Raw genomic sequence first — 6,319 nt, forward strand, 5'->3', positions numbered from 1 at the left:
TTGCAAGAGTAGCTTATAAATTTTACATATTAATCCCTTTTGGATGTTGATGTTCCAGGTATATTCACCTAGTATATTTGCTTTCTGTCAAGTTTATCTGTGACAGTACTCAAACTTCAGCAGGCATCAGAATCTCCTGGAAGGCTTGCTAAAACACAGATGTCTGAGCCCCACTCCTAAAGATTCTCCATAAGAGAAGGGGAAGGGCCTGAAAATTTGCTTTTTCTTTTTTGTGGGGACAGAGTCTCGCTCTGTCACCCAGGCTGGAGTGCAGAGACGCAATCTCAGCTCACTGCAACCTCTGTGCCTCAGCCTCCCGAGTAGCTGGGATTACAGGCGTGCGCCACCATGCCTGGCTAATTTTTGTATTTTTAGTGGAGATTGGGTTTCACCATGTTGGCCAGGCTGGTCTTGAACTCCTGACCTTAGGTGATCCACCCGCCTTGGCCTCCCCAATTGCTGGGATTACAGGCATGAGCCATCGTGCCCAGCCAATAATTTGCATTTCTAGCAAGTACCCAGGTGATGCTGATGGTCCAGGGACCACTCTGAGAACAACTGATTTGTGATGGCTTCCATTGGATAAACTTGTCCTATTGAGCAAATTCCTTAATTTTGAGGTTGTCGATTTTATTTCTTTTCATTTTCAGGATGAAGGAACTGGAGTTCAAGAGGTGAAGTGAATATCCCAAGGTCACACAGTGAGGTGGGCTTTGGACTTGTCTGGCTAACCCAGAGCCCATGCCCCTAGCTTCTCTACTGTCCTGTCTCTGAGACTTTGGGATGTAGTGGCCGTAGCCTGAGGCATTTGGACCTGAGGCTACAGGGAGCCTTAGTAAGTTCCTGAGCGAGGCAGCAGGAGAGGCAAAAGTTGGTTGGGTAGGGACAGGGGCCAAAGGTATAGGAGTACCTCTTAAAGGCCTTGGGGCTTTGCAAGAAAAGCTCAGAAACTGCCCAAAGTCCTAGCCAGAGCACAGTGACAGGGCTGCTGAGAGGCACTGGGACAGACAGTTCTTACCCCACAGCTCCGGGGATGGGGCAATTTCCCTCACACCCCAAGGAAGTCCCCACCCACTCCGGAACTACCTTCTTACCAAAGCCATGTAACCCCTTAGTTCCTGGGGTCCAGAGGGCACTGGCTAGGGCAAGCCAGGCACTGAGTATGGAGACTCTGGCCACACTTCCTCCTGTAGCATCTAGAGACCCTGCCAAGAATTGCTTCCCTTCTTGGTTCAGTTCCTGACATCACAAGAGGGGAAACCCCCCTAGGGGTGGGATAGTTGGTTCCCAAGGACTTCTAGGGGTAGTGCAAGTATAGAACTTCCCCACCAGCTGGATCCCCTGGGGATGGTCTTGGCCCAAAGGTGAGTGGTAAAATTGTCTCCAGCTGCCCCTAGATGGATGCCTCTCCCAAGGCGAGGCCCTGAAACTTCCTACCCACTCCCCACTTCCACTGGCAGCTCCCAGCAGTCCTTCCCAACTCTGTGCTAAGGAGAAGGAGTCCCGGGGCCACTGTCATTCAGCCGCTAAGCATTTAGAGGGCACTTGCTCTGTGCCAGGCATTGCACAAGACACTAGAGGGAGATACAGCACAGTCTGCCCACTCAGGGGCACACTGATGGGGAAGACAGTCCCCAGATAATCACAGCACAAAGTTCTCAATTGTAAAGTCAAAGAGTGAGACATCAGCTCCTTCTGGCGAAGCTGGGAAAGGTTTCACAGGGGAGGTGACCCATGAGCGAGAGCTTGAAAGACAAGGTTTTGGTGGATGGACAATAGAAGGGAGAGCCTCCAGATGAGGACCCAGCACAAACAAAGGCAGGGGAGCTTGAAGGAGCATGGCACACCCAGGACTGGCAACTGGTTAGCCCTGGTGCAGCACTTAGGCTCCCTGGCCGGAGGGTCGGAGAGTTTTGAATCCGAACTCTGCCATCTGCTTGTCGGGTGACCTTTGGAAAGCCCCTAAAATGTCCTTGGGTCTTGGTTTCCTCATCTGTACAGTGGGGTTGATAATAGCCTCACCCTCGTAGATCCCATAGATTGTTGTGAGTCTTAAACAAGATATTTCACGTAAAAGTACATGTAGAAAGGGCTCAGTTAGTGACCGTTGTAATTGCTGGGGGAACACGGAGTGTGTGAGGTGGGAGACAAGGTGGATGGGTAGGAGTTGCAGGAGAGGAAACCAGAGAAGTGGGTAGATTAGAAGCCCCTTGAAGGGCAAGCTAGGAAGCGCAGGCAATGGGAGGCCATCTAATGTTTGCTGTTGTTGTCATTGTTGTTATTGTTGTTTGAGGCGGGTTCTCACTCTGTCACCCAGCTGGAGTGCGGTGGAACAACAATGGTAGCTCACTGCAGCCTCCAGCTCCTGGGCTCAAGCCATTCTCCCACCTCAGCCTTCGAAGCAGCGGGATTACAGGTGTGCACCACGACGCCTGGCTATTTCTAAAATTTTTTGTAAAGATGGGCTCTCTTTATGTTGCCCAGGATGATCTTGAACTTCTGAGCTCAAGGGATCCGCCCGCCTGAGCCTCCCAAAGTGCTGAGATTACAGGCGTGAACCACGGTGCCCTGCCTGGGAACAAGCCAGGGAACCTGCATTTTCTTGAAGCGAATCAAGCTGCTGGAGAGGAGGATCAATAGGAAAACAGAGGAGCGCCTGGAAGCAGCGAAGTGGGGAGGAGTCTGGAACCAGGACCACATGAGAGAGAGACCTGACTGAGCTGGGGTAAGAGGAAGGAAGAGGAGAGAGTAGGTTCAAAGAGGAAGGGAGAGAAAGAGAACTCTGCCTACCCCCACCCCCACCCAGAAATAGTAGCCCCTCACATTCTTTGACCAAATTCATTCATTCATCATTCATTCATTCATTCATTCCACAACCATTTATTTAGCATTTAAACCCTGGCCTCTTGGAGTTTACATTCTAGGAGTTTATATTACTATTAAATAATGTTACTAGGAGCTTCCAGATGCAGTAACCACCCAATCAGGCCTAAATGGCCAGAAATTGATGGCCCTCTTGGTGGGTCCTCCCACTTGACTTGTTGCTTATCCTCAGGTATTTGAGAGCAGGGGCAGAGGGGTCTTAAAGCCAGGCCAGCCTGTTCTGCCCACTTTCTACCTTGGGGAGTTCACTGTCTCCTGTGGCAGCCCCTTCCATCCAATGCAAGAGCTAATATCCACCTCCTTGTCCCCCCACTCCCTGCCTGCCGTCCCCAGGGCCCACCCCCCGGCTTCTAACATCACCTTTAAGAGCCCTACACAGTATTCCCAATGCCTCAGCCATTGGGCAGCCCTGCAGCAATGTGCAGAAAATGATGCGATCTGCAGAAGCTTCTCATTTATATCTAAAAGCAGCCTGTTCTCCTAAAAAAAAAAAATTTCAAAGTCTATCATGAGGACAAAGGGGTAGCGCATTTGATGTATAAAGACCTACAAGTAAATAAGACCAACAACCTAATAGAAAAATAGGCAAATTATTTATACAGACAGTTCACAGAAAATACAAATGACTCTAAAACATGTGACAAGATGTTCAGCCTCACTCAAAAGATAAATGCAAATTAACACCGAGCAACCATTTTTCAATTAAGAGACTGGCAAAGTTTGGAAAAGTGTGATCACTCACTATGTGGGTGTAGGTGTGAGGAGACAGACACTCTCACACATTCCTGGTGGGAGAGCGAGTTGGTATAAACCCTACTGAGCAATATCTACCAGGATGCATGAGCCCTTCGATGCAACAATTCCACTGCCAAGAATTTCTCCGACATTTATACCCACACGAGTGGAAACCAATGTGCAAGGAAAGTCATTGCAGCTTTGTCTCTAATAACAAGAGTTTGGAAATAAACGAAATGTTCAGTGATAGGGGTTTGGTTAAATGAACTGTGGCTCATGCAGGCAATAGAATACTATGCAGCCATAAATAAGAACAAAGTCACTCTGTGTACTGATACAGAATTATTTCCAAGATAGAGTAAGTGAAAAAAAAAAAAAAAGAAACAAAGGCAAAGTACAGAACAATACACTTTGAATAGTGCTGTCTTTTTGTTTAAGGAGGTAGGAAATGCCTTGTAAGTGTAGAATAGTTCTGGAAGGTACACAAAACAAGTTATAGTTGTGCCTCTGAGCTGGAGGAGTGTGTGGCTGTAGAATAAGGAGGGAAGGAGACTTTCTCTGCATGATGTGTCCTAAATGTTACGTCATGAATATGAATTACAGCAAAGCAATTTTTAAAAAGCCACCATTCCAGTATTGTGGTATTTACTGAACTCTATAGACACCATGTGTTTCCATAGCTGTCTGACCCCTCCAACCCCACCCCTACTCCCAACACTCACACACACACACACACACACACACACACACACACACACACACACACACAGAGAGAGAGAGACAGAGACAGAGAGACAGAGAGACAGAGAGACAGAGAGAGACACAGAGAGAGAGATCTTGGAAGGGGAGGCTGGTTCTGACTCATTCCTACACTCCCTGGAGCTCAGCACGGCACCCAGCACAGAGCCTCCTGCCAACAGTCATGTGAGTGAACTATCTTGGAAACAGATCCCCCAGCCCCAGTCCAGGCTTCAGATGATTTCCCACCAGGCTGACATGTTGACTGCAGCCTCATAAGAGATCCCAAGCCAAAACCACTGAGCTAAGCTACTTCCACATTTCTGACCCACAGAAACTCTGTGAGATAATAAATGTTGGTCAGGTGCGGTGGCTCGCACTTGTAATCCCAGCAATTTGGGAGGCTAAGTTGGGAGGGTTGCCTGAGGCTAGGAGTTCAAGACCAGCCTGGGTAACATAGTGAGACCCTGTCTCTATTTTTTTTAATAGTTATAATTTTTTAAATCTCAGTCTTGCTCCTTCTGTATGTTTATACAGTTTTAAGTTGCTAAATTTTGGGTAATCTGTTACACAGCAGTATATAACTAATGTAATCAGCAAAGGTTTGTTTTTGTTTTGTTTTGTTTTTGTTTTTTGTTGTTGTTTTGTTTTTGTTTTTGAGATCATCTCGTGCTGCCATCCAGGCTGGAGTGCAATGGGGTGAACACAACTCACTGTTACCTTGACCTCCTGGGCTCAAGCAATCCTCCTGCCTCAGCCTCCCATGTAGCTGGGACAATAGGCATGCACCACCATGCTTGGTTAATTTTATTATTATTATTATTATTATTATTATTATTATTATTGTACAGATGGGGTCTCACTTTGTTGTGTAGGCTGGTCTCAAACTCCTGGGCTCAAGCAATCCTCCCACCTCAGGCTCCCAAAGTGCTAGGATTAGAGGTTTAAGCCACCCTGCCTGGCCACAATAAATAAACCTTTATTAAGCATTTGATGTGTATCAATTCCGTGGTGATTGCAAAAGAAAGAGACATGGTCCTGCCCTTAGGGGAGCAAGCCACCTGCACATTCATTCCTAGACTCGTTCCTTCCTTCAACCAACATTATTGAGCATTTACTATATACCTGGCTCTGTGCTGAGTGTTGACCCGTAAGATGTCAGCAATTAAAATACACCACAGAGGCCTGTAGTCCCAACTACTTGGGAGGCTGGGGTGGGAGGATCACCTGAAACCAGGAGTTCAAGGCCAACCTGGGCAACATAGTGAGACCTACTCTCTAAAAAAAAGTATGTGTGTATATATATGTATGTAAGTATATATATGCATATATATGTATGTATGTACGTGCAAATATATGTATATATATGCATATATATGTATGTATATATGTGTATATATACACACAAGAACAAGAGGGAACTTTCTTTTTTTTTTTTTTTTTTGAGACGGGGTCTCGCTCTGTCACCCAGGCTGGAGTGCAGTGGCCGGATCTCAGCTCACTGCAAGCTCCACCTCCCGGGTTCACGCCATTCTTCTGCCTCAGCCTCCCGAGTAGCTGGGACTACAGGCGACCGCCACCTCGCCCGGCTAGTTTTTTGTATTTTTTAGTAGAGATGGGGTTTCACCGGGTTCGCCAGGATGGTCTCGATCTCCTGACCTTGTGATCTGCCCGTCTCGGCCTCCCAAAGTGCTGGGATTACAGGCCACCGCGCCTGGCCACAAGAGGGAACTTTCTAGAGTGATAAAAATGTATCTCTTAATGGGATTTAAGTTACATAAATATATATGCATTTGTAAAAACTCAGCAAATGAACACTTAATCTTTTGCCTTCTGCCTGTAAATTTACATTAAAAGAAAACTACTGTAAACAAATATTGAAATTGAACTCCAGTTAATAATATGTGTGCTGAAGTAATTTCTTCAAAATGCATTTTAAAAGATGAATTGATGGACAGATAGA

At 46.7% G+C, this 6,319-nt stretch overlaps 1 long non-coding RNA gene across 1 annotated transcript; it reads left to right on the top strand.

Annotated features, from left to right (window-relative positions):
- Positions 1-622: 622 nt before the first annotated feature.
- On the top strand, positions 623-3,548 carry LOC144332059 (uncharacterized). Its single transcript, XR_013399777.1, has 2 exons — positions 623-706; positions 2,485-3,548. It is a non-coding gene; the product is annotated as an uncharacterized LOC144332059 (long non-coding RNA).
- The last annotated feature ends 2,771 nt before the right edge of the window (positions 3,549-6,319 follow it).

Source organism: Macaca mulatta, chromosome 10 (assembly GCF_049350105.2).
Source record: "Macaca mulatta isolate MMU2019108-1 chromosome 10, T2T-MMU8v2.0, whole genome shotgun sequence".
NCBI classification, from domain to species: Eukaryota; Metazoa; Chordata; class Mammalia; order Primates; family Cercopithecidae; genus Macaca; species Macaca mulatta.